This window comes from Lepidochelys kempii, chromosome 2, assembly GCF_965140285.1.
Source record: "Lepidochelys kempii isolate rLepKem1 chromosome 2, rLepKem1.hap1, whole genome shotgun sequence".
Classification (NCBI taxonomy): domain Eukaryota; kingdom Metazoa; phylum Chordata; order Testudines; family Cheloniidae; genus Lepidochelys; species Lepidochelys kempii.
The window spans coordinates 180432675-180459585 of record NC_136381.1 but is presented as its reverse complement, the minus strand read 5'-3'; the positions used below and the strand labels follow the sequence as shown (position 1 = coordinate 180459585).

General features: G+C 40.3%; 1 protein-coding gene across 1 annotated transcript in view; it reads right to left on the bottom strand.

Moving 5' to 3' along the window:
• The window catches only part of ELMO1 (engulfment and cell motility 1), a 413972-nt gene extending 389736 nt beyond the window's left edge, over positions 1 to 24236 (bottom strand). Inside the window, exon 1 of the mRNA XM_073332875.2 lies at positions 24017 to 24236. The gene's annotated coding sequence lies outside the window, so the exon portion shown is untranslated. The remainder of the gene's footprint in view (positions 1 to 24016) is intronic.
• Between the last annotated feature and the right edge of the window lie 2675 nt (positions 24237 to 26911).

Below are 26911 nucleotides of genomic sequence, written 5' to 3'. Positions count from 1 at the left end.
TGAGTACCTACAACTCAACTCCCACAGTTGTTGAAGATGCTCCGTTTCAAGGTCAAATTGAACGGTCACCCCTTGCATTACAACTATAAAAAGAAAAACAAGAACAGACCCACTGATTTTAGCCAAATTACAATGGAGACATGTTCAGTCTCCCACATACCAAAAAGAGTATTTATGATCAGTAACTGTAAAATGGCACCTTCACACTCAGCAGATCTAATCCCTGTATGTATTCAAGGCATATAGTTTTCTCCACTATTTATTCTTGCTGCAAAGAGCAAACAGTTTGTACTGCAATGAACACAGGTTTTTGGTTTTGTTTTTTTTCCGGGAGGGGGGGGGTGTTGGCTTGCACAACATCAACAGAATTACTAACAAAAACTCTATTCCTGCCAAGACTCAAGTGTATGCTTAACTTTAATCCAATTGGCAAAATCCTCACCCCTCACTTCAGCCACAATGGGCAAAAGGTCCAGAGTGACGTAAAAGGGGCTCTAAAAGCTCAGAAGCTGACTGTGGAAGATTCCCCCAATCCAGGCACCATAAAGGACAGGCATAATGCTGTCTTTTGAGGACCCTCTCAGTCCAAACCCTGGATTAGGAGGCAGCAAGGGAATATCAGGGATGGAGTTACAGTGACAGTACCCTCCATTGTGGAGATTCTGGGAAGTGCTGTAGCTGGCAGGTCAGCCTACCTTACACTTACGCATGCTCCTGGCATTAAGTTACACCAGAGGCCTCTCCACCTTCCAAAACAGCCTGAGATCGGGAGGGTGCAAAGGTGTCTCAAAACACCCTCAGCGCCCCCGGCTACAAGTTCTGTGCTGCACCCAATGGGACAACCCATATATGTAAAGAATCTTTACCTTGAGGAGTATAACTGTTTACGTCATCTATCATACAGCTCAATTAGGTCAGTTATTAGATAGGCTATTTGAGCCAGAAGGGCTCTATCTTGACTTTCAGGTGCTGGCCTGAGATTGCACAACTGGCTGTTAGGGAAAACATCTTTTTACTTGTCCACAGAACAAATACAATGTGAAAGTCCTTAAGTAAAAACATAAAACCCCATGATTTCATTCTTCCAGGCACGCTCTGCAGAGTGGACCTATACTAAACGTACTAATTCTACTCTCTCCCCTTTCACTCTTCTTTCTGTTTTCCCTCCTCCCTCAACCCCCTTCACCTCTGTTGTGGTTTTAAAAAGCATTTACAGTTTTCCAAATCCTCCATTATCCTGCCAATTTGTCCTTGGCTGCATACTCCACATCCACCATAAACCAATCAGCCCTTTCAAAAGCAGCATTTCAATGATCCCCTTTGTTGTCTGAGGAGGTAGGAAGGCGAGGAGGACAGTTTTATGAAGGGGATAGACAAAAAACTTGGCATCAGCCCTTTTGAAATGAAGAGAAATCCCCCTACAAAAAGGCAGGTAACAGACTGAGTGGCAATCAGCCAGCAATGAGCACCTGCTCCTCCTACATACCTAGAAGTGCACTGCAGAGAAGAAGGGGGGGGGGGGGGGAAATTATGATGTTGTGGAACCTACAGATCTCAAATAATCCTCCAGCAACTCTACCTTATTCCTGCAGAAACAAATGCTTGGGGGCAAATGCTTGTGATCTCTTGTGGTAATTCATCCCAACGTAATCTTGCTCTCCTTTTGACAGCAGTACAACAAATGCCAGTGTCAGTTGCAAAAAGATAATGAATATTTTTGTGAAGTAAAAATGACTGCATAATAGAAGAAGTCTTTCTGCAAACATTTCAGCAACCAAGCTCATTGTGCACAATGATAATTATAAGGAAACTGCCTTTCTGAAAATGAATACACAGTTATGCTAAAAGCAAAGAATCAAAGAGACACTCAACACCCCTTAATGAACAAAATTATTCCATTTTAGAGGCATGTTAACGATGTTCAAGCAGATAGCTTGTTTCCTTATGGTATCTATATTGTTCTGCACATAGTAAAAGTTCTGTCCTGTGTAGGTCTCCTCCCATGTATGTCTCCTCAGCTTTCATTGATTGCTTGTATTCTTCCATGAGACTACGGTACCTCTTTTCTCTGCGGTTATTAAAGAACCCAGGACACTTTTCACAAGATTTGGGGTTTACTCTCATGTCTTGCATCATAATTTTCCCAGTCAACACTCTTAAGCACAATACAATCACCTAGCCTTACTTCTCTGCCTAAACAGGAGTCTGTATTCCGCTTAGTGACCGCTACAGGTGTGACACCAATTAAAAAAACATTTACTGCACAATGTATCTGAGAATCCGGTTACTTCCTACTGATGTAACTCCATTGGACTGAATAGAGGATTTGGTCCTAAGAGTAAGAAAAGACTATGATGTCCCAGATCCCACTCTATTGTAACTCAGGATTAACATTTGTTTTGTTTAATAGTGATCACACTGTGATGCTGGCAGACCACGTACCAGCTCCTGCCAAAGCCCCTAGGCCTTCCTGAACACTGAAAAATGCATAGCTGGAAGCCAGTCTGGCTCACCTGTTAGCATTGTTAAAAAAGATGTTAAGTTGATAAGAATGCATTTAGTGTTTAGACTTGATGAAATGTTTGTAGGTTGCTGCATGTATTGATCTCACTTATAACATCTGTAGCGCATGGTATAAAGTTATATTGGGTTTGCGTTGTAAACCACTGTAATTATGTAACCCACCAAACAGGAAAGAAGCATTAATTACCATAAAGTGCTCATCCTGCACACAAGACAGCCCACTGAAATCAAATGAGCCATTGTGAAACATCAAAGGACAGAGACTTTGTTGACTTCCCACACACTGGAAGAGGAGACAGGCGCAGAGACTTGTTCCATTAGTTTGAACTCTGGCGGAAGGGAATAAAAATGTCTGATGAGAAGAAACTGTATCGCTATGCTACTTAGAATTTGAAGGAGGCAGTATTTCTAAGCATATGCAAGGGATCCCCAAGCTGCTTGGTTTGGGGTAGCCCTAAAGGACATATAGGGCATACAAATATAGCAACTACTATCACTTTTTGAAAACTAAGACTAACTCATTTGTGTGTTGGTATGCTTACTTGCTTTAACCCTGTAAATAATGCATTCTTTTTCTTTGTTAGTAAATCTTTCGTTAGTATAATAGAATTGGCTACAAATGTTGTCTTTATTGAGAGATCTAACAGACAGCTGACCTGGGGTAAGTGACTGGGGCTAACCTGAATATTGTTAAAAGAAAAGGAGTACTTGTGGCACCTTAGAGACTATCCAATTTATTTGAGCATAAGCTTTCATGAGCTACAGCTCACTTCATTTTGCGAATACAGACTTACACGGCTGCTACTCTGAAACCTGAATATTGTTGTGATTTTTCATGAAAGGGACCATCTGTCACAAAGGCCGACTTGCCTAGACCACAGTATCCATGGGGACTATCTGTGACTCCATGTTAAGGCTGCTGTAGTGTTTGAGGAGATAGCATTTGATATTTGGTTGATGAAATCTAAGAATAGAACACACAACCAGTTTGGTGTTGGTGTCCTGTTTCTTACCAATCTGTCCTGAAGTTGGCGGTCATGATCATGAGCCACTATTGACAGTATAACACACAGTATTTAGTGTGTGAAATATTTTGGAATCCTTTGGGGCAAAAAGCACCATATAAAAATATTATAGACTTCCATTGTAGAAATCAATATAAACACACATCCAATATATGTCATGAAACAAAATGAACTATAAACACAACAGGAAAAAGATCAGAGATGAACACTGTCTCATTTTTAAAAAATGAGGCCACCTTTTTGAGCTCAGGGTACAGCTGTTTGCCCTCAAATATTAAGTTTTATAGACTACCAAAAGCATGGAGAACCTGAAGCACTAATGTTCATGGATTATATCATGTTGCTGTTTCATATTCAACTAAATACAACCTTTGGTTATAAAATGAAATGCTATAGTCTAAGATACAGCAGAGTTAGATACAAAGTTATTAGTTTGTATAATGGATTGTCAATTTATTGTTTTAGAACTTTTCCTGTCAGTGTGACAGACCCGTTTTGATGCCTCCCCTTGGAAGTTAATGGAATCTGAGTGTTTCCAACGGGTGCTGGGGCTAAATATAATTCCTCTGATAGGCCATTCCATCAACGGGTCAGTGAAAACTTTATAATGACCTTTCGCTTTCAGCTATTGATGAAAGATCTCTGAGCTGTCCTCCTCTTACCTGCTTTCACCATTGTACATCACTGTAGCTTGTACGATCTGTGATAACTGAAGGAGAAGGGAAGATTGCTAGACGCTGGTGTCAGATATCACGTGCTGAACATAATAGATTGTGTCAAAATAATTTTTGAAATCTTACACTGTAGTTCTGCTGGAGGCCTCCACCATGGTTTTCCCCAACTCACAATCAAGGGATTTGTTTATTCTGAGTACTGAACTGTTTATTCTGAGTACTGAGTACAGGTTGATCTAAGCCATCATTCAGCAGTAGATGAGAGTCCATTCCATTGTGAGGAAATTTCATATTATTTTGTACATAAAGTCAAGCAGCTTCAGACTCAGCCATCTGCTTTTGTGGATATAGGTCAGAATCTGCTTGAGATTAGGCCAGTTTTGCTCATGAAGCGCTGTAGGTATTAGGGGAACTTCAAGCTACAACATGTACTTTGGACCCACGTCCTTTCTCCCTTCTGGCAGAGATGATCTGGATCCACTGTTGGTGCATTAGGGAGGGCAGATTGCCTTAGGGAGCTTCTCTTAAGAAAGCTGCTGTACAATTGCTTGCAAAAATATCACTCAATGTTTGCAATCTGGCCAACTAACTGCTAATATTTAATCTTCCATTTCTGGTTTAAGATTATTTAGGAGGATGTGGTAAGTCTAAGTTTCTGGCTGCCTTAGGTCATTTTGAAGATCTTCTCCAGACAACAGATCAAGATCAAGTGTCCATGCTGATACGGTTAAGTCTATCAGCTGCTTTCACTCTCATGGTTCATGAGGTGTTGACTCACTGGTGATCTTGAACTCGACAGACAGACCTTCAGTGGCTTTGTTCTTATCTTTCTGATCTTATCTTATCTCTGTGTAGCCTGGGACCTACCAGAGAACTCTTTAGTTCCAAGATCTCTTTCATGTGGGGTTGAGGAGCATTCTCTAAATGTTGTCTCCACTCTTGTCCAGCGTGTATTTGGAGTTGCTGAGATGCTCAGTTAGGAGACATGGGCTACAGTGTTTTCAATGTGCTAATGAGACAGCTCTATTTCTCTCTCATCAGATTTGGTCAGTGCCGTTTAATGCCTTTACCCAGTGCTGGATAGATATTCATACATAAATCAGGATTAGTGGTTCCCTCCAAATAAGACTAGTGGAAGCAATCAGAACTATAGCAGATAGGGGGAAGCAACTGGAAGATGCAGCAAGGATTATATGTACCCCTTTAATTGAGGATTTGTGCCTACCATTCGTTACTAGAATTCCTAATCTGGGAAACTGCTGGATACCTCTCCCTTTTCCCCAGCCCACTAATGTTGAAGCATTACACAGTAGCACTGGGGAGGATGATTCTTTTCCCTGCTCCATCTCTATCCATCCCAGAGACTGCAACAGTCTTTCAGATGTTGACCTTTCTACTAATAATCCATGTCTTTGTCACAAAGATTACACTACTGCAGTGCAGGTTACACTTTAAATTAACCAGAACTTAAACCTGGAGCACATGAAGCCAGTACTCTGCAGTCTGCACTGGCTATTATCCAGTTTCCAGGGAAAGTTAAAGGTGCTGGTTTTGATCTATGAAGCACTAGATAGCTTGAGACCTGCCTGTCTCATAAACAGGCTCTCTCTTTATGCTATCCTGCCATGGCTGGAGCCCCTTTGATATAAAAGAGAGGCAGCAACTGAAAAAGCATTCTCCCTAAGAGGCCCTCGACTTTGGATTTCACCCTCTTTCACAGACCATAGCTGGCAATAGCCCAAGTACGGCGACCTTCAGGGCATTGCTGTAAAGCCCATCTCTTAAGCTAAGCTTTTGAGGATGGAGGTACATGATAAGGTCAATGTCAATGAGTTGTCAATGAAAGATGATGGGTACTGTTCAGGCTTGACATTCATCTCTGGTATGTTAGTTAGTTCCTTATTTTCTGGGTTTGAGGTGAGACAGAGCTGCTGGTTTTATCCTTTATGCCACTGTATTTTTAATTACTAAGGTGCCTAGAGGCCAGAACAAACAAAAACTTTTCCTGTATATTAACTGTGCACTGAAATAAACTAACAAGCTAGCAAACCATGCTATCTCTAAAGTGACGAAGATATACTACAAACTGAAACAAATTGAAAAATCACAATGGGTCTCAGGAAGTATTTGTTTCATTAACATTTTGCCTTAATTTGAGAGCATGAAAACTGAGTACGCATAATACAGATAAATCTTTTATCATGAAGCTCTATTTTTTCCCTTCTTGAAATTTCTTTACTCACCATAAAAATATATTTTAATTGAAAATTTTACCTTGTCAGAATTTGTAATTCAAATGATGCAGAAAGAGAAATGTGGGATGCTGCTGTTTTGATCCCTATGGCATATGGTCCAGGAAATCAACTTAAAATTTTGTCAGGTTTCAGAGTAACAGCCGTGAGCTGTAGCTCACGAAAGCTTATGCTCAAATAAATTGGTTAGTCTCTAAGGTGCCACAAGTACTCCTTTTCTTTTTAAAATTTTGTAGGATTCTACCATAAAATGACCCAGGATCATTTTATTTATATATTTATTTTTAAATAATAGAACTTGAATTTCCAACTATAGCACACTTGGATTTAAAATTATCCAGAGCTGTGTTTTTTCCCCTCTCCCTCTGAATATAGGTTTTTTTTTTAATACTTCCCCCTTTCCATACATGTGTTTTCTGGCTCATTCTAGACTGCAGGATGGATGGAGTCATTGAAACCTCTACTTTCCAGGATGCCTTACCACCATATAACCAATTGAGCTATTCTTGATGCTACAAAATAGTTTCCCAACAAGCTAAACTCCTAACGAAGCTGAAGAAAAAGTTGGTTTTAGCAGGCTGGACACTAATAACATAAGAAGTCACAAATCAGAAATGTTTATGAGAGGAACCATGCACAATACATCTGAAGACACAAAAAGAAAAAAAGACTGACATTGATCAGCAGGCTGGAAACAGAATGTCTGTACCAGCTAAGAAAAGAGGCAACACCCAAGAAACCATTTACAATGGACATGATAACAATGGAGAAAATAAGTCTGGAACTTAAGATGAGGTAACGAGTAAGTTGCGCATGGACAGTGTATACTATACAGGGATTGGTTCCTACAAAGTGGCCAATCCAATCCTAAAACATGTGATGCAATGTATAGTAAATGTAATGTAATGTGTAAATGTATATTAAAAAAAGATGTTTGCTTTGTAACTCTGGATATGTTGTACATCCTATACCTTTGGGTCTGATCAACTCAGCGTAGTTTTGCTGTATGTCAGATAAAAGAACATGACTGATGAGACTGGAGTCAAACTGAGTTCTTGGGGAACAGAGTGGAAGAATTTTCAGGGGAACACCAACACAGCGTGCTGTGACTCAGATTCCATTTATCTGGAGCAGGTAACATATAGTTTATTATAGATGTAGCTTCACTGTCTAGGATTACAACCCAGCCATTTAGCAAAGGCACTGGAAGGGTTTAAATATGAGGAAGTCAGTACCACGCTGGAGGAGTGGGTTATATCAAAGGGCGGACCATATAGAGTCCCCAGAGAAGTATTAGGGGGAGACTGAGGAAAAAAGGAGCTCCAGAGAGTGGTATTAGATGAAAAAAATTGCTTGGCAGAGCACAGCAGAGGTTCATTAAATGCAATCAATCAATGGCAGAACACAGCAAAGGTCTATTGAATGCCACTAAAATTTTCTCTGGCCACTGCTTGAAGACAGGATACTGAGCTAACTGAACCATTGGTTTGATCCACTATGGCCATTCTTATGTTCCAAAAAAAATAGGGCCCATTGGCAGGCATTAAAAAATAGCATCCAGGGTGAGTTTTGGGAGGCTTTTTTTTAAATCCGAAGGGAGGAAAAAGCCCCAACCAAGGCAGCACTTTCACAAGGATGATTTCTGCTGACTAAAATTTTACAAAGAAAATTTCCACCTTAAGGAATGAATACAAAGAGCAAATCAAGGCTGTAGAGGAGAAAAACTAAACAGAAAAGATTCCTGAATGGAGAACACGTCTGTTACCTATTTGCATAAATCCAAAGTAAAAAGTAGCCTTCCTTCAAGGACTGTATTTAGCGAGTACTTCGCAGGCAAAGTGCACGAAGTTAAGAAATAAGTGCAAAATACATAAAAGATAAGCTTAGAGCTGCTGAGAAACGTGTTACTCTGGGAAATAAAATAGAAAAGTTATAGCCCCAGAATTTAATGGGGTCTTAGGAAGGCTCTTATTAAGCAAACAATAAAAAACTGAAGGGCGTGATTTAAGAAAAAAGTATGTGCAGATAGAAGTAGCTTTTGCCCAAATTAACACTGAAGAGCTCAGAGGGGACTAAATAAATAGTCAAGGATAGTGAAAATAATGAACTGTTTTAAAAAGACATTGAAATGTTAAAAAAATGCTTGGTTTAATACCCAGTTACAAGTAGTATAACTCAGTGGAGTCATACCTGGTAACATCATTAGTAATCAACAAATTATGCAAAGGGGAGGTTAGGTGGTTACAACTACCACCACTATGTCAGGCATAATCAATTTTTTGGTCAAGGTTTAAATTTCTTGGTCAAGGTATAGTCAAGGTCCAGACTTCAGAGAAAATAATAAAAATAATTATTACAATAACTAAAATAAAAAACATTTCAGGGTCAATTCAGAAGTGTCCGGGAGTGCAGATTTGGCCCGCAGTCTGCCTATTGACTACCCCTGCACTATGTCATTCATCCCCACATACATAACCTAGAAGCCCTTCAAGTCACTCTGAAGGAGATGGGCCTTCCTAACAAATGTGTCTATATATAATGAATTGTGCTGGCTGCTTCAGATAAAACAATCTGATTTAAATTGTTTAACTATAAGCAATTTACCTAAAATCAGATAGCTGAGACACAGAAGGAAAAGACAGAACTGAAAACAGCAATAAAACTAAACATTGCTAAAATGCAGCAATGATCAAAGCCCAGGCCAAAAAAGTTCTCAGCTGTAAAAAAAAAAAAAAAAATTGTTCAAAGCTTAGATATAAACATAAAAATTGCAGTTTAAGTTGTAAGCAACTTAAATGAGTCATCCCTTCATAACTTGCAACTTACACCAAAAAAAAAAAAAACAAACCTTTGAAAGTGTAAAACCATCTTTAAAAAAAAACAAAAAAGTTCAAAACTTCAGCTAGCAAATGGTAAGCCACGCAAGTTTAAAATATTTATTTAGTCTCTCATAATAAACTGCTTATAACAGAGAAAGGGACAACAAAATTTCAAAAAACGCTTATTTAAAAAAATGTAAAATATATATTTAAAATAAATTAGCTTTTAAAAAATTCCACACAAAATTCATCCAAATCGTTTATTCAAGCTTGCAAAACTGACAGACACTCTTTATTCGGCAGCCTTAATTTTGTTAGTTAACCCTTCAAGTGTCTTGATGCTTTCACAAAGTTTAACCTTTTTTTAAATTAAACGATAAATATTAAACATAAAATAAGTAAAAACAAAGACAAAACCAAATAATAAAAAACCTAAATCCCTTTGTCAATAATAAAGCAACTAAAACAATAAAAATTATATATATATCTTTTTAAAAATAAATAAAAATTAAAACATATAATACTACTTAATTTAAATCCTTTAAAAGTTCAAAAAAGGCCATAAGAGCTGTGTGCTTTAAAAGCAAAAACCAACCTAGCATATGCACACATACAAATCAGTAAATATAAAAAAAAATAAAGCCCAACTACTAAACTCCTATTCAAAAGTGCCATCCAGATTCTATTTTCTTTTAATCATAGGACTGGAAGGGACCTTGAGAAGTCATCTAGTTCAGTCCCCCACACTCATTGCAGGACTAAGTATTATCAGACCATTCCTAACAGGTGTTTGTCTAATCTGCTCTTAAAAATCTCCAATGATGGGGATTCCACAACCTCCCTAGGGAATTTATTCCAGTGTTTAACCACCCTGACAGTTAGGAATGTTTTCCTAATGTCCAACCTAAACCTCCCTTGCTGCAATTTAAGCCCATTGCTTCTTGTCCTGTCCTCAGAGGTTAAGAAAAACAATTTTTCTCCCTCCTCCTTGTAACAACCTTTTAGGTACTTGAAAACTGTTATGTCCTCCCTCAATCTTCTCTTTTCCAGACTAAACAAACCCAGTGTTTTCAATCTTCCCTCATAGGTCATGTTTTCCAGACCTTTTATCATTTTTGTTGCTCTTCTCTGGACTCTCTCCAATTTGTCCACATCCTTCCTGAAATGTGGCACCCAGAACTGGACACAATACTCCAGTTGAGGCCTAATCAGCGCAGAGTAGAGCAGAAGAATTACCAGTACTTCTCGTGTCTTGCTTACAACACTCCTACTAATAGAGCCCGGAATGATGTTCGCTTTTTTTGCAACAGCGTTACACTGTTGACTCATATTTAGCTTGTGGTCCACTATGACCCCCAGATCCCTTTTCTGCGGTATTCCTTCCTCAGCAGTCATTTCCCATTTTGTATGTGTGCAACTGATTGTTCCTTCCTAAGTGGAGTATTTTGCATTTGTCCTTATTGAATTTCATCCTTTTTACTCCAGACCATTTCTCCAGTTTGTCCAGATCATTTTGAATTATAATCCTATCCTCCAAAGCACTTGCAACTCCTCCAAGCTTGATATCATCCTCAAACTTTATAAGTGTACTCTCTATGCTATTATCTAAATCACTGATGAAGATATTGAACAGAACCGGACCCAGAACTGATTAATCATCATTAATAAAGCTACTTTAAATAGTGCAATAACCACCCAAAAACATAATAAAACATCCAACCATTAAAATTGTATACAAGTGTTCTATTTACTATAATGTAAAATAAATATTACCAAAAAATAAAAATAAGTTGTATCATAAAATTGTATAAATAACAATTAAAATAAACTTTAAAAAAAGCACAAAAAGACTGGAATATAATGAAAATAAAAATATCGCAAATATAAAAACAAGAGCCGTAGAATATAGGCCTGGCTTGACATGAATAATTGGATGTGGCTGAGACCTCATTTCTTGGGAGACAGGATTAGGGAGGAGGTAAATGGGTGCACAGTCTGGAAACAGACTGTCTGTAACTAGCTAAGATAAGTAACACCCAAAGAACCATTTACAATGGACGATATAAGCCTGAAATGTAAGATGAAGGAAAGAATAAGTCATGCACTGACAGTGCATGCTGTACGTAGATTGCTTCAAAGTGAATGAGTCAGTCCCAAACGTGTGATGCAATGTAATGTGTAAACGTATATGAAGGAAGAGGTTTGCTGTGTAACTTTGGATGTATGGCACGTCCTGTACCATCCCCTACACTTGAGTCTGATCAACTCAGTGCAGCTTTGCTGCATGCCAAATAAAGGAACCTGAGTTATGAGACTGGAGTCAAACTGAGTTCTTGGGGAATCTAGTGGAAGAGGTCTCAGGGGAACACCAACAACACTATAATAGAGGCTCAAACTAAATGCATACCGCAAATTAAAAAAACAAAAACAAAAAAAGCCACCCTGCCTAAACAGAGTAAAAGAGTTGGTCATCCTTTAAATATTGAAAGTCAAACCTACAGAGGAAAATAGAAAGGAGCACAAACTCTGGCAAGTCCAGTGTAAAAATATAATTAGTCAGGTCAAAACAGAATTTGAAGAGTAATTAACAGAAGACACAAAAACTAACAGCAAAAATGTTTTAAACTACATCAGAAGCAGGAAGCCTGACAAACAATCAGTGGGCCCATTGGATGATTGAGATGCTAAAGGAGCACTCAAGGAAGACAAGCCGTTATGGAGAAGCTAAATTAATAATTCTCATTATCTTCACTGCAAAGGATGTGAGGGAGATTCCCACACCTGAATCTTCCTTTTTAGGTAACAAATCTGAGGACCTGTCCCAAACTGAGGTGTCAGTAAAGGAGGTTTTGGGATAAATTAAAAAGTAATAAGTCACCAAGACCAGATGGTATTCACCCAAGAGTTCTGAAGGGACTCAACCATGAAATCACTAACTTGGGTATGTAACCTATCACTTAAATCAGGCTCTGTACCAAATGACTGAAGGATAGCTAATGTAATGCCAATTTAAAAAAAAAGTCTCCAGGGGCGATCCTTGCAATTAATGGCTGGTAGGCCTAACTTCAGTACCAGGTAAAGTGGTTGAAACTCTAGTAAAAAAAAAAACAAAACCCAGAATTATCAGACACATAGATGAACATGATGTGTTGGGGAAGAATCAACATGGCTTTTTTAAAGGGAAATCATGCTTCACCAATCTATTAGAACTCTCAGGCACGTGGACAAGGGTGATCCAGTGGATATATAGTGTACTTGGATTTTTAGAAAGCCTTTGATGAAGTCCCTCACCGCAGGTCTTAAGCAAACCATGCAGTCATGGGATAAGACTGAAGGTCCTCTCATGGATTAATAACTGGTTAAAAGACAGGAAACAAAGGGTAGGAATAAATGGTCAATTTTCACACTGGAGAGAGGCAAATGGCAGGGTCCCCCAAGGATCTGTACTGGAACAAGTATTGTTCAACTTGTTCATAAATGATCTGTAAAAGAGGTGAACAGTGAGATGGCAAACTTTGCAGATGATACAAAATTACTCAAAATAGTTAAATCCAAAGTTGACTGCAAAGAGTTACAAAGGGATCTGACAAAACTAGGTGACTGAGTAACAAAATACCAGATGAAATTTAATGTTGATAAGTGCAAAAATAAGGCATATTGGAAAACATAATCCCCACTATACATAAAAAATGATGGGGTCTAAATTAGCTGTTACGACTTAAATATCATGGAGTCATTGTGGCCAGTTCTCTGAAAATATCTGTTCAAAGTGCAGCAGCATTCAAAAAAGCAAACAGAATATTAGGAACCATTAGGAAAGGGATAGATAATAAGACGGATAATATAATGCTACAATATAAATCCATGGTACACCAACATGTGGAATACTGCATGCAGTTCTGGTCACCCCATCTCAAAAAAGATATATTAGAATTGGTAAAAGTACAGAGAGGCACAACAGAAATGACTACAGTTATGGAAAAACTTCCATACAAGGAGAGATTAAAAAGACTGGAACTTTTCATCTTAGAAAAGAGACAACTAAGGGGGGATATTATAGTTGTTTATAAAATCATAAATGGTTTGGAGAAATCAAATATCTAAGTGTTATTGAGTCCTTCACAGCATACAAGAACCAGGGGTCACCCAATTAAATTAATAGGCAGCAGGTTTAAAACAAACGAAAGGAAGTACTTCTTCATACAAAGTACAATCAACCTGTGCGACTTGTTGCCCAGGGAAATTGTAAAGGCAAAAAGTATAACTGGGTTCAAAACATAATTAGATAAGTTCATGGAGGACAGGTCTATCAATGGCTATTAGCCAAGATGGTCCGACACACAACCCTATGTTCTGGGTATCCCTAAACCTCCAACTGTCAGAAGCTGGGCGTGGACAACAGGGAAGGATCACTCAATAATTGTCCTGCTCTGTTCATTCCCTCTGAAGCATCTGGTACCAGCCACTTTCAGAAGACAGGATTAGGGTGACCAGAGAACAAGTGTGAAAAATCGGGACAAGGAGTGGGGAGTAATAGGAGCCAAGAAAAAGACCCAAAAATCGGGACAGTCCCTATAAAATTGGGACATCTGGTCACCCTAGACAGGATACTGGGCTAAACTGACCACTGATCTGATCCAGTACAGCCATTCTTATGTTCTTATACTGTTTATACTATTCTGCACCACAGCTGTGTGAAAATGATACATTTTGTTCTTTCAAAGTTTCACACGTTAAGTTTCATTATTTTCAAAAAAAGAACATGAGTACTTGTGGCACCTTAGAGACTAACCAATTTATTTGAGCATGAGCTTTCGTGACCTACAGCTCACTTCATCGGATGCATACCGTGGAAACTGCAGCAGACTTTATATATACACAGAGAATATGAAACAATACCTCCTCCCACCCCACTGTCCTGCTGGTAATAGCTTATCTAAAGTGATCATCAGGTTGGGCCATTTCCAGTATGCATCCGATGAAGTGAGCTGTAGCTCACGAAAGCTCATGCTCAAATAAATTGGTTAGTCTCTAAGGTGCCACAAGTACTCCTTTTCTTTTTGCGAATACAGACTAACACGGCTGTTACTCTGAAACCTTTCATTATTTTGTGACTCAAATTTTAGTTTCTAGTGAAATTCCCACAAAAATGATGATTTTCACATAAAAACAAGTAAAATTCTAAATTTCCTGTACTTCTTAAAAGAAATTTGACCTCTTTGCTCTAAACTAGAACAATCTTTCAGTGAAAAGGGGCCCAATTCACTCAGAAATCTTTTTACTTGGCTCTTTACACACACACACACACACACACAAAAGAGAAGAACCACAGGATTTTGCAGGTTTTGCCACAAGCATAGGTCATTTTTGCGAATTTGAAGGAAAGTGGGGAAAGATTTTGAGGGTTTTGTAATTTTTCCACAAACTTCTGCTATGCTGTAACTACTGTTGTTAGTAATGGCCACTCTGCCCTTTGCTGACTAATAAGAAGCAGTCTGTTTCAATCTTCATACTTTCCAGGGAGGGGAGATTTACAGCAACAAGAGAGAGGTGTACATGCAAGAGGGGATTACCAAAGAAGATTCACATAAATGGCACAGATCAAACCTAGACCCCACATCTAGATCCTGAATTTTGTGAGCCTAGGAAGTAAGGAGGGACCTGTGTCTGGCTATTCCTAGGGGGGAAGGTTGATATGAGGAATGCACTTGTATCACAGGGGGTAGAGTTAGACAATAGTTGTGTGACCTGGCACTTGGCGAAGGGAAAAGCAAAAATAGAAAACTGAGGGGGGAGGTGGGAGAGTCCAGCATTTTGAATGCCTACTAGCCGAATGACATATTGAATTTCATTTCCAGAATGAAGAGACTAATACTTATATTTCGGGGTAAAGAGAGGTTTTAAAGAAACCTTGGTTTGGCTCAGTGCTTGGACATTTTGGATAAACTGCTTTTGTAGTTATGAGCCAATACTTATCAGGTTTCAATTTCCAGCTGAAGCTACCATTGTTGCTATGAAAACTAATGTGTGACTATATTCCAAAAAATAAAGTGATGGAAAAGATGCCATTGGAATGTAACAAATATATGCAACAGTGCTAGGAGTAAAAATGGCAATATATTAGCCTGTATCATAACCATGTCTCTTTCTTTCTGTAAGTGAAGACACATACACGGCAACCCACCACCTTAATACAGCACTGCCTAACCATAAGACAGATGATTTTAGTATTTATGAATTCCTTATTTCTATGGCATTTAAGAGCAACATATTTATGTATACTTCAACACATGGAATATTATTTTAAAGAATTATCCTCAATATGGGCATTATAACAACACTCGTAGGACTAACTTGGGTTATTTTTATGATCCTAAGAGGAATCCAGAACCCCACAAACCCTGCACATTTTTGCTTGTGTGAATTGTAAATGAAGAATAATTGGAGAGGGAATAACATTTTTCACATTAGATACAAAATCAATACCAAAATATCTAGACTGGAATCTTCATCATCAAAGCAGTGTCCAACAATAGGTAAAGGGACACTGCCAACTTGAAATCTAATCAGTTTCTTAAAACAAATTCAGTCATCCTTTCTGGTAAACACATCTCTTCTCCCCCCAGCCCTTTATACATACGTACACACACATACACACAATATCTCCCTACCAATTTTCGTGGAGGTTTTTACAGTTACGTTTGCTTATTTCAAAATGTTTGTGTGAAAGCTCAAGGCAACATCAGGGAAACTGACTTATGGCCCCAAACCAGCAAACATTTTACATATGCATTTAACTTTCAGCATGTGAATAAGATGAATGGAACTACTCACATGCTTAACATTAAGCATGTTTGTAAGTGATGGCAGAATCAGGGTCTAACTGATTATACCTGGAAAGAGTGAAACAGACGAAGCACTGTCAAATGTACAATTAAAAAAAACACCTCAACACTTTCAGTTATGGTAATCTTGGGCATTACTTGCAAAACTAACTAAAAAAATTAAGGCTGGCATGAGATTTTCATGTGGACAGCGTTGCTTTATTGGCCTGTTGGCATCTTTTGCATTGTTTTGTTTTTATCTAACTTTAAAACGTTAGATTTATTTCATAAAAAGGACATTTTGTAAATTTCACAGATTTAAAAATAGCTCTAGAGAGAATTTTTTTTTGTCAATATTTGCAACTTCAACAATATATGCAAAAGACTCTAGGAAATGAGATCATCTGCCCAAAACAGGCACCCATTGATATGTGGGGTTTTAAAAAAAGGGGGGGGGCTAGAAACCATCATGCTTGAGGAATCTAAAGTTTCCTCTTAAACACTGACCGTGTCTCCCTTTTAATTAAAACAAGCATGAGAAGAAAAAATATGGTTTAACATGTCTGTATTAAAGTGACAGCTAAAAATGGGATGATGTATCATTTCACAGACTGTTCTGTACTCCTAATGTCTGTGTAATAATAATTTGAGCTGTAGATCCTGAAAGTACATAGGCAACTTATTTGTGAGGAGTCTGCAGAGAATGCAAGAACCATATGAGAGAATCTCTGGCAAATACTTAATAAAATTACCTAATTGGGGAACTACTCAAAACAAAAATATCTTCTAGAAAAATGCAAGTGGATTAATTCCAATAAAATTTAAATGATGGCAAAAATGCTATTTTGAAAGATATATCAAGGATATCCAAGATGGAGCAGATTGACAATCTGGTAGAAACAGCTGCATGTGAACAGGTAAACTATATAAAATAAATTAGAAGAATCTGACAGGATTTGGAAACCATTTTTGAACCACCCTTGCTGAAAATCCACAGGCCAGGATCATAGATTGTTTTATTGTGTGTGTGTGGAGGGGGAAACACAAACAAAATACTGGATAAATGAACATCTTCATTGTAGAAGGTAATACAAAAGTCTGTATCCAGTGATGCAGGCATGGTGGGGGAGAAAATGATATAGGGAGATACGGGCTTGCTTTTGCTTTCATTTTTTCACATCTCCTCCTTCAAAACACTCCTTTCCTGTGATGCCTACAATATAGTGTGCTGGTGTGCTGATACCACTGCCTATCATACTGACCTGTACTGTCTCATTGCTTTGCTGTATTCCCCCATCTGTCTGTATCCATCTGTCGTCTCTGGTCTTATACTTACTTTATGTCTACACTTAAAAAGCTACAGCAACACAGCTGCAGCGTTTTAATTGCACCACTGTAGCGTTTCAGTGTAGACACTTAGACAGCAACGGGAGGAGTTCTCCCATCAAGGTAGTTAATCCACCTTCCGAAGAGGCAATAGTTAGGTTGACGGAAGATCCATTGATCTTGCACTGTCTACAGGGAATTTAGGTCATCTTAACTATGTCATTCTGGGGTACGGATTTTTCACACCCCTGAGCAATGTAGCTGGGTCGATCTAATTTTCTAGTGTAGACCACTCCTTAGATTTGGAACAGGGGCTCGCTCTCTCTTTGGTTTGTGTTTGTACAGCACTTAGCACAATGGGGTCCTCCTGATCCATGACTGGGGCTCCTAAGCACTATGGTAACATAAATAAATAATAAAGGGGCGGGTAGGGAAATGAGGAGGAAAAAGCAATGTTTACCAAAATTTAGGAAATTGAATACCCCCTTAATTACAATTCAGATTTAATATGTGATTTTTAAAAAAAAAATGTTTTCCAGGAATTTATAGTCAGCCTATTTTAATGCACACAAGCATGAAACTTGATACAATGTCTGTACCCTAATACCTTTTTCCTATTCGCACTGCAGGGTTGGAAAAGAGTGGTAAGAAATGATTGTGAGTTTGGAGTGAGAGGTAAGGTAGTGATTTCACACACACTTTTTGTGTCACACCAAATAAAAAAATAATTTGGCAAGATCAGAAGCTTTTTAACCACTGTGTACCAGACGCTGTACAAAAAGGTACACACACACACTTTTCCCCTGGATTAGAAAGGAGTCCCCAGTGTCCTTGTTAGAGCAATATGGATCTCCCCATATGCTCTTTCCTGCTTTACCTTCTCCCATCTCATACCACGCTAAGGGAGAGGAGGTGGGCTTCAAAGCCCACACTCCAGCTCAAGCTGCAACTTCAAGATGCTGTCTACATAGCTATTTTTAGAGCACTAGTGAGAACCCCACAAGTCTGAGTCTTGTTGACCCAGGCTGGGAGGCTTACTGCCATGGGCTGTGTAGATGTACACTTAGGCTGCATCTATACTGACAAGGAGTGTACACTAGTATGTGTAACACACACCAAATATTCTCCATTGCCAACTAGACAACTCCAAAGGAAAACTCACACCACCACAGTTTATCTTGTCCACTAGAACTGGACTGAAACTAACTCACTGTACATAGGCCAAATGACCATTCTAAGGTAATGGCTAAGAGCAGAGGTTCCCAAACTTCTTCACAGTATGGGCTATATCTTAGCAGAAAGGGACCCCTCCACTCTCATTCACAATTAATTCCACAGATCTATTTTCTTTCCACTGTCCATCAATAACATCCCTATTGCCACTACAGCAGTTGTTTACATGGAAAATTGATACCAGAAAATATTTAATAAATTTTTAGCTGACTTTTAATGCTGTTTGGCAGACAGAAGCAAGGAGAAGGAGCAAACGGCATGTAACCACCACTTCTCCTTGGCCCATCAGCAAGTGTTCCACAAACTAATGGTGATACACAGACCACAGTTTCAGAAATCAATGCCTTAGTACTAGACCTGAATGAGCGAGAGAGGTAAAACACATTACCAATTCCTTGTAGCATTCGGTTTCCGATTCTGTTCTAACAACAACTGGATAACAACAAGGAAATTTAATATTAGGGCTGCCAACCTATCCATAAATCACCCGTTTGTGTCTTGCAAAACTTGTGATAAAAAGATCACGTACAGCAAAGACCCATGCAATAGCTTGACACAGGCATGGAGACTTGAACTACTCTCTCCCCCCTACAAGTGGTCCCTTCAGAACAGTGCTGATGTACATTGGCAAGGCAATGTGGAGAAGTTTGCATTGCCACTGCCTTTTCTGTGGATGAATGGCAGACTTCAGTCTCCAGGATTCTTAAAATCCATTTTACGAGAGTATTTTTTAAAATACTTTGATAAGGACATATAGCACACATGAACCTAAGCCAGACAAAAAGATTCATTGACTATAATTCAGAGATTTATAAGGCCCAAAGAAACAATTGTGATTATCAGGTCCAACCTCCTGTATAATACAAGCCATAGAACTTCCCTGAATTAATTTCTGTCTGAACTAGAGCATATCTTTTAAAAACATCCAATCTTGATTTTAAAACGGCCAGTGATGGTGAATCTACCATCACCATAGTTCCAATGTTTAATTGCCCTCATTGGTTAAAAAAAATGTGCCCTATTTCTAGTCTGACTTTGTCTAACTTCAGGATCTTAGTGTACCTTGGTCTGCTAGAGTGAAATGCCCTCTATTATCAAATTTGATTATTGTCAAATATCTGTTCCGCATATAGGTACTTATAGACCATGATCAAGTCACCCCTTAACCTTCTCTTTGTCAAACTAAACAGATTGAGTCTATAAACCATATTTTCCAATCCTTTAATCATATTTGTGGCTCTTCTCTAAACCCTATCCTATTTATCAACTGCAAAATGCATCACTTACTTCTGGAGACCTGAATTCAAGTGATAAAAGGGTCACAACTTGGGAAGGAAATTGTGTTTGATGGCCTCATGATTATCTCAAATAGATCCTTATCGAAGTCACAGAACCACAAAAGACTTTAGTGCTATGATTGACAATCTACTCAACAGAGGTGAGACCCAATTCTGGAGTAACAGGAGGTACATACTGCATCTCAGTGTGGAGGTGGACTGGAAGAGCTGTTTGGGAAAGCTTGCACTAGTCAGTTATACCCAAGGATATCAAGTCTCTCACTTTCACATGCACTAAATACATCTACTAAATTTAACGAAAGAAACAATATTTAAATGTCCAGGCATTGCCTGTGTCAGCATGGAAAACATGAGATCACACCCAAACACCTTTCAAAAGACTGAACTTCATGGCAAAGAAAATATGTGAACTCAAACCTTATAATCAAAGAGATTTCTATTAGGAGAGTAAACAAAGAGCGGAAGGAAGGGTGGAGCATCAGCACTGTAGATCTGCAATTTGCCACAGAAGGGCATTGCTATAAGGAAGTGTCATACATGCAGCAGTATTTCAGTAACAGTTAAACCTCCGGTAGTACTTACTTTTTCGGTTATACACCGGTAGAGAGCATGTGACAAGTTAACAATAAGGAAAAAAAAATCAAATCACCTCTGTCAGTACAATGAACACAATGCAATCCACTTAAATGCTGAGAGATGGAACGGAGTAGATCATTGTTGAAGTATTGTTTTGCATTAATCTACTGCATTTCTAAAAATATTCTACATATATAATCTATAAAATATATTGTTAAACCGTAGGTACTTTCATTGATAAAAATACAATTGTTCTAGCATTAATCAGTAAAATAGTCCACCTAGTCAGCCATCAAAATCCATTCAGCTTTAATTCTATCATATTTTTCCTAGCATAATTCAACAACTTCTGGAAAATTCAAGATCAAAAGGGTAGAAATCCTCAATTTCTTTTCTGCTGCTCACAAAGGAAACTCAGACAGCCACACTCTTACCTAAACTGCAACCTACAGAGAAAACACAAATTGTATGATGCTGCACTGTGATTCTCAATAGGATTACAAAAAATTATTAACCCATTTAAATGCACAGCTTCACTGCCTGGAGAAACTGATAATTAGGTATATCTCTAGTTTACTACATCAGATGAAATGATCAAAGGGTTACACTAACTGCAGTATCTGCCAACAGTACCTGTTTAATACAGTTAATGCAGCAACATGATACTAACCTTTATTACCCAACTAACCCAAGTGAATTTTAAAAGTTGCTGCAAGATGATTTAATCACTCCCTAAAATGTGTGTTGTCACACATGCTTCCTTAATGCTATACCACAGGGAGGTTTACCAGTAAATTACCACTAGTTCTCTTTCTCCTCCCTACCTAATTACTATTACACAGCCAGATTACAGCTGTTAGGTATACCACTAGAATTAAACAGATTTTCCACCATGGAACTGGGTGGCTTGGAAAACACAACACTTCTGATCTTCTGAACTCAAGACAGAGTGAAATGAGTCTTATGAAAAAAGCAGGTATTTTTCTGCATTGAGAAATATTCAACATGGGTTGAGTGATCTAGTAGGTATGTAACTGCAAAGAAGCCAATTTGCATGAACACTGAATGATTTCTAACATCTAGAAAGAGCATGGTTTGGTACCCATTGATGAGATAGATAATCCAATTGTCTACCCCACATCCCAGTTGTGAATAATAAAGGATTTAGTTCTAGTTCTTTCTCAACTTTTCCCTTGATAAGAATCTTAATAAGGAACACTCCAACAACCTAGGCTCAAAATCTAAAGAAAAATGAGATATTTATGAACATATTTCGAGTATATGTATTTACATCAAAATGCTATATCATGAAGCTCAGATTATAGACAATATTGTCTGCACTAAAGTTAACACATTATACACTTCTGGCACTATTATCATCTTTGGCTCTCTCTTCAGGGTGTTTGTCCCACATTTCACCCTTGGCAGGTTAAAAGACAGGCTTATAAAAGTAATAATAAAATATGGTGCTTCTGAAATGTATTCTTGCATAATGACAGGTTTCAGAGTAACAGCCGTGTTAGTCTGTATTCGCAAAAAAAAAGGAGTACTTGTGGCACCTTAGAGACTAACCAATTTATTTGAGCATAGAGCTGTAGCTCACGAAAGCTTATGCTCAAATAAATTGGTTAGTCTCTAAGGTGCCACAAGTACTCCTTTTCTTTTAGCTGTAGCTCACGAAAGCTTATGCTCAAATAAATTGGTTAGTCTCTAAGGTGCCACAAGTACTCCTTTTCTTTTTGCAAAATGTACTCAGTTATTTTTCAGGAACTTTGAAATTTCTTATACATTCTCAGGGGAGAGCTGGACAGTTGTGTTAGTTCTGCAAGGGAAATATATTCAAAAATAAACTTTGTACGGACTTGAAGCCAAAAAACTGAACAATCCACTTCTTGGATTTCATACCCACTTGGTTTAAGGGGTTGTATGCCATGGCTATGCATAATTCCCAGCCACATTCCAGTACAATAATTTTATATGAAATGCATCCTCAGTCAGATCATATTTATTGCTATGCGGACAGATCTTAGAAAAGGCAACCCCTACTGAGAGCTCTTGAATACTGAGTAAAAGTTCTTGGCAAAGGGAAGAGGCATGAACTCAGAAGAAGGTGACTAATTAACAACAATGAACTAAGGGCTGGACTACATGCAGAGTTGCACTGCTTAAACTTAAGGTTTCTTTTTAAACTCATTTGGCACCAGCAACTCTTGGTTCGGTTTAAACCAAGTTTATTTTATTTTATCTTGTACAGATTAGGAACGGATATAAACTAAACCAAAATAAGCCATTCTTAAACAGAAGAAGAAAAAAGAGCATCCATTCTTGTATCAGCTTTATTAAACCAGTACAAGTTTGTGTGCAGGGAACCCTTAATCTTCAAGCTTCAAATATATGATGGGGTGGGGGGGAAAAGCAGAGCAAGAAAAGAATCTTAGTTCAACCATCCTCTTCCACCAACATATTAAAGAGCACATCAAACCTTCAGAATGATCCCCTCTATGCATTAGAGCTACATCCACAAGTGACTGCTCTGCAGACAGCCTTGTGTTTGCCTGAGTGCATTTGCAGAGTACACGCAATTGCTAACACAGATGTTCCCAACCCACTTTATGAGGTCAACTGTCTGTAAGACCAAGTTGCCACGGCCCAGCACTTTGCAACAACAGGACCAGCAGAGAGGGATCTGCGGGTGGCTGGGGACACATCAACCGACAAACCCCCCCCCCCCCCCGCAAAAAAAAAATGACAAAAACAGCACACACGCACCAAAACCTCCTGTTTCTGGAGAGTGGCTGGGTCTGAGGAGGACAGGGCAGGGATGAGAGGCGGGGGGCAGAAGGGGGGGGCGCGCGGGGGCAGGTAGGGTCACGGGAGCGGGCGAGGGGGGGGGGCGAGTGGAAGGGCAGTTTGGGAAAAGGGGGGCCGGGCTAGCGGCTGAGGGCAAGGAGCGAAGCGCTGCTCCCAGCGCCCGGGGCCGTGGAGGCAAAGCAGCGCGCCGCAAAGGGCAGGGAGGCTGCGCCCCCGCCCCGCCTGCCCCCCAGGCTGCCCCGGCCGCGACACGGGGCGGGCGGGCGCGCTGACAAGCACGAGGGAGGGCGGCTGCGTTTCCTCTTCCTCAGCGCGATGTCAGCCGCTTCCCCCTTCCCCAGCACAGCCGGGGCCACGCACCCGAGGCGGGCACGTCTCCCACCAGCCCTCCCCCGCAGCCTCAGCCAGGTGCGGGCTCTCCTCCTGCAGCCGCCTGCCACCCCCCCACAGCCAGCATCCTACCCCCCCCTCCTCCTCCTCCCCCTCCCACGGCCCCTCCAGCGTCCACAGCAACGTGCTCCCCTCTCCCCCCACTGCACTGCCAGGGGCGCCCCCTACCGCGGCGCCTCCCCCCACCCCGCACCCCTCTCCCCGAGAGCCTTCTCAGCCCACCCTGCATCCCCCCGCAGACCTGCCCAAACGGAAACGAAAGTACCTTAAAAACCCAGGCACCACCTTCACCCCCAGCAGCCAAGTGCAGAGTGGAGCCGGGGTGAAGTTTGCTGCCCTGCGGCAGCGAGCGCCTGGCAGCTCCGCCGTTTCCTTTCCCCGGCCCGCGCCTCTCCCACCATTGAAGTTGGGCTTTTTACCGCTGCTGTTTTGGTGTTTCTGACTCTATCCCATCATCAGACTGAAACACACATTCTGCTGCTGCAGCTCTCACTTCCTCTTCCTTCCTCCTGCTGGCCACACACCCAATTTGCATCTGCAAGAAGCCCCAAGATAATCTGCAAAGTATCGCTGAAGGAATGGTGAGTATTTACCAGCACCTGCGAAATAGGGGACAAGCAATTCTTTTACTTTATTCATTTAATCCTTTGGGTTTTACAGTCTACATTTTCCCACGCTATGATTATATGTCTCTTCCTACTATCTCCATTTTGTGTATTTAAAAAAAATCACTAAAAACATACAGAATAAAAGAGAGAAACTCAGTACTTTTCCTCTAGCATAATTTTTAAGAAGCTTTTCATTGTCTCTGTCTGTGATGAATGATTTTGCAACAGATCCATGCTCTGCAGGCAGCAGTGCAGAAGTAAGGGTAGCAATACTGCAACCCTCCCTACAATAACCTTTAAAAGAAAAGGAGGACTTGTGGCACCTTAGAGACTAACAAATTTATCTGAGCATAAGCTTTCGTGAGCTACAGCTCACTTCATCAGAGGTATGCATTCAGTGAAGTGAGCTGTAGCTCACAAAAGTTTATGCTCAAATAAATTTGTTAGTCTCTAAGGTGCCACAAGTACTCCTTTCCTTTTTGCAGATACAGACTAACACAGCTGCTACTCTGAAACCTACAATAATCTTGCGACTCCCTCCCCACGATTCCTTTTTGGGTCAGGACCCCTACAATTACAATACTGTAACACTTCAGATTTAAATAGATGAAATTTACAAAATTTCAAAATCCTATGACAGTGAAATTGACCAAAATGGACTGTGAATTTGGTAGAGCCCTAATTGTAACTCAGAACCAGAGCCATTTCTAGGGTATGGCAAATCAGGACAACTGCCCCGGGGCCCTGCGCTTTGGGGAGCCCAGCACTTCATGAGAAGGCAGACAGGGAGGTGAGGGGAGGCGAGGAGGAGACCCCCTACGAACCTCCCCCTCCCCCCAGTGCCTCCTACCTGTGGATGAGCACCACCACCTATTGCCAATCAGCTGTTTCACAGTGTCTGGAGGCACTGGGGGGAGGGGGAAGTAGCAAGGGCACAGCATGCTCAGGGGTAGGGCGGAACTGGGAGGGGAAGAGGTGGGGCAGGGCCTTGGGGGAAGGGGTGGAGTGGGGCTGGGGCCTGGGCTGCAGATAGAAACTCAGTGCCTATGTCCCAGGCCCTGCAACCCTCTAGGCATGGCCCTGCTCAGAACTTCATAGTAACAGTGAGCATAAAAGTTGATCCATGACCACCTAGAAACCTCTCATGTCTCTATGTGAAACACAATTTCCACTCAAAAAAGGATAAGCAGGATTCAGATCATCCTGCTACTTAGCATTTTAGGCCCTCTACATCAGGTAGAGAAGATGGCAGCCTGTCCTTTGGAGTAGGAAGTTTTACGCTCAGTTACTATGAAGTTCTTGGTGATAATTAGGGCCCTACCAAATTCACAGTTCATTTTGGTCAATTTCACAGTCATAGGATTTTTAAATTTGTAAATGTCATGATTTCAGCTGAAGTGTCACAGTGTTGTAATTGTAGGGGTCCTGACTCAAAAAGGAATTGTGAGGGGGGAGTCGCAAGGTTATTGTAGGGAGGGTTGCTGTACTGCTACCCTTACTTCTGCACTGTTGTCTGCAAAGCTGGGCCCTCGGTCAGCCACCGCCACTTTCCGGCCACCTAGTTCTGAAGACAGCAGCACAGAAGTAAGGGTGGCATGGTGTGGTATTGCCACGCTTACTTCTGCACTGTTGCTGGTGGGGCACTGCCTTCAGAGCTGAGTGCCTGGCCGAAAGCCACCACTCTCCAGCTGCCCGGCTCTCAAGGCAGCAGAGAAGTAAGGGTGGCAATACCATGACCACCTAAAATAACCTTGCAACATCCCCCCGCAACACCCTTTTGGGTCAGAATACCCAATTTGAGAAACGCTGGTCTCACTGTGAAATCAGTACAGTATATGGTAAAAGCACACAAAAGACCTGATTTCACGTGGGGAGACCAGATTTCACAGTCCATTATGAATTTTTCATGGCCATGAATTTGGTAGGGCCCTAGTGATAATGGTGTGCTCGAGCGGATTAAATAATTCAGGGTGACTTAGTTCATGGTACTGAGTAAAAATTACTAACCACCTTAAAATGCTAAATTGCAGGTCTAGGGCCATAAACTGTATTGTGAATGACAGTGATATCACTGGCCAGATCATGCCTCCAAGATCAGCACATGGAAGTTCCCCTCCACATGTGAACCCCACCCTTCCTATGTGGAAGGGAATGACTCATCTGCTTCCACAGCATTGTCCATCCTTTCCCCAAGTCAAGACCCCATAGAAAGAAAGTGTTTTGCAAGGTTGGGATCTGTGGGGTTTGAGATGATCATGTTGAGCAAGCTGAGAGCAGAGAATGGAGAGCACAGCATTAGGAGGGACAGGAAAGCCTGTGGCTATATTGTCTTTCCCCCTGCCTGCATGGTGGGAATACCCCACAGCCAAAGAGAGTCCCAGTAAAGCCATAAAAACAACAAGGAGTCCGGAGGCACCTTAAAGATTTATTTGGGCATAAGCTTTCATTGGTAAAAAAACCACTTCTTCAGATGCATGAAAGCTAAAAACCCAAATAAATCTGTTAGTCTTTAAGGTTCCACTGGACTCCTTGTTGTTTTTGTGGCTACAGGC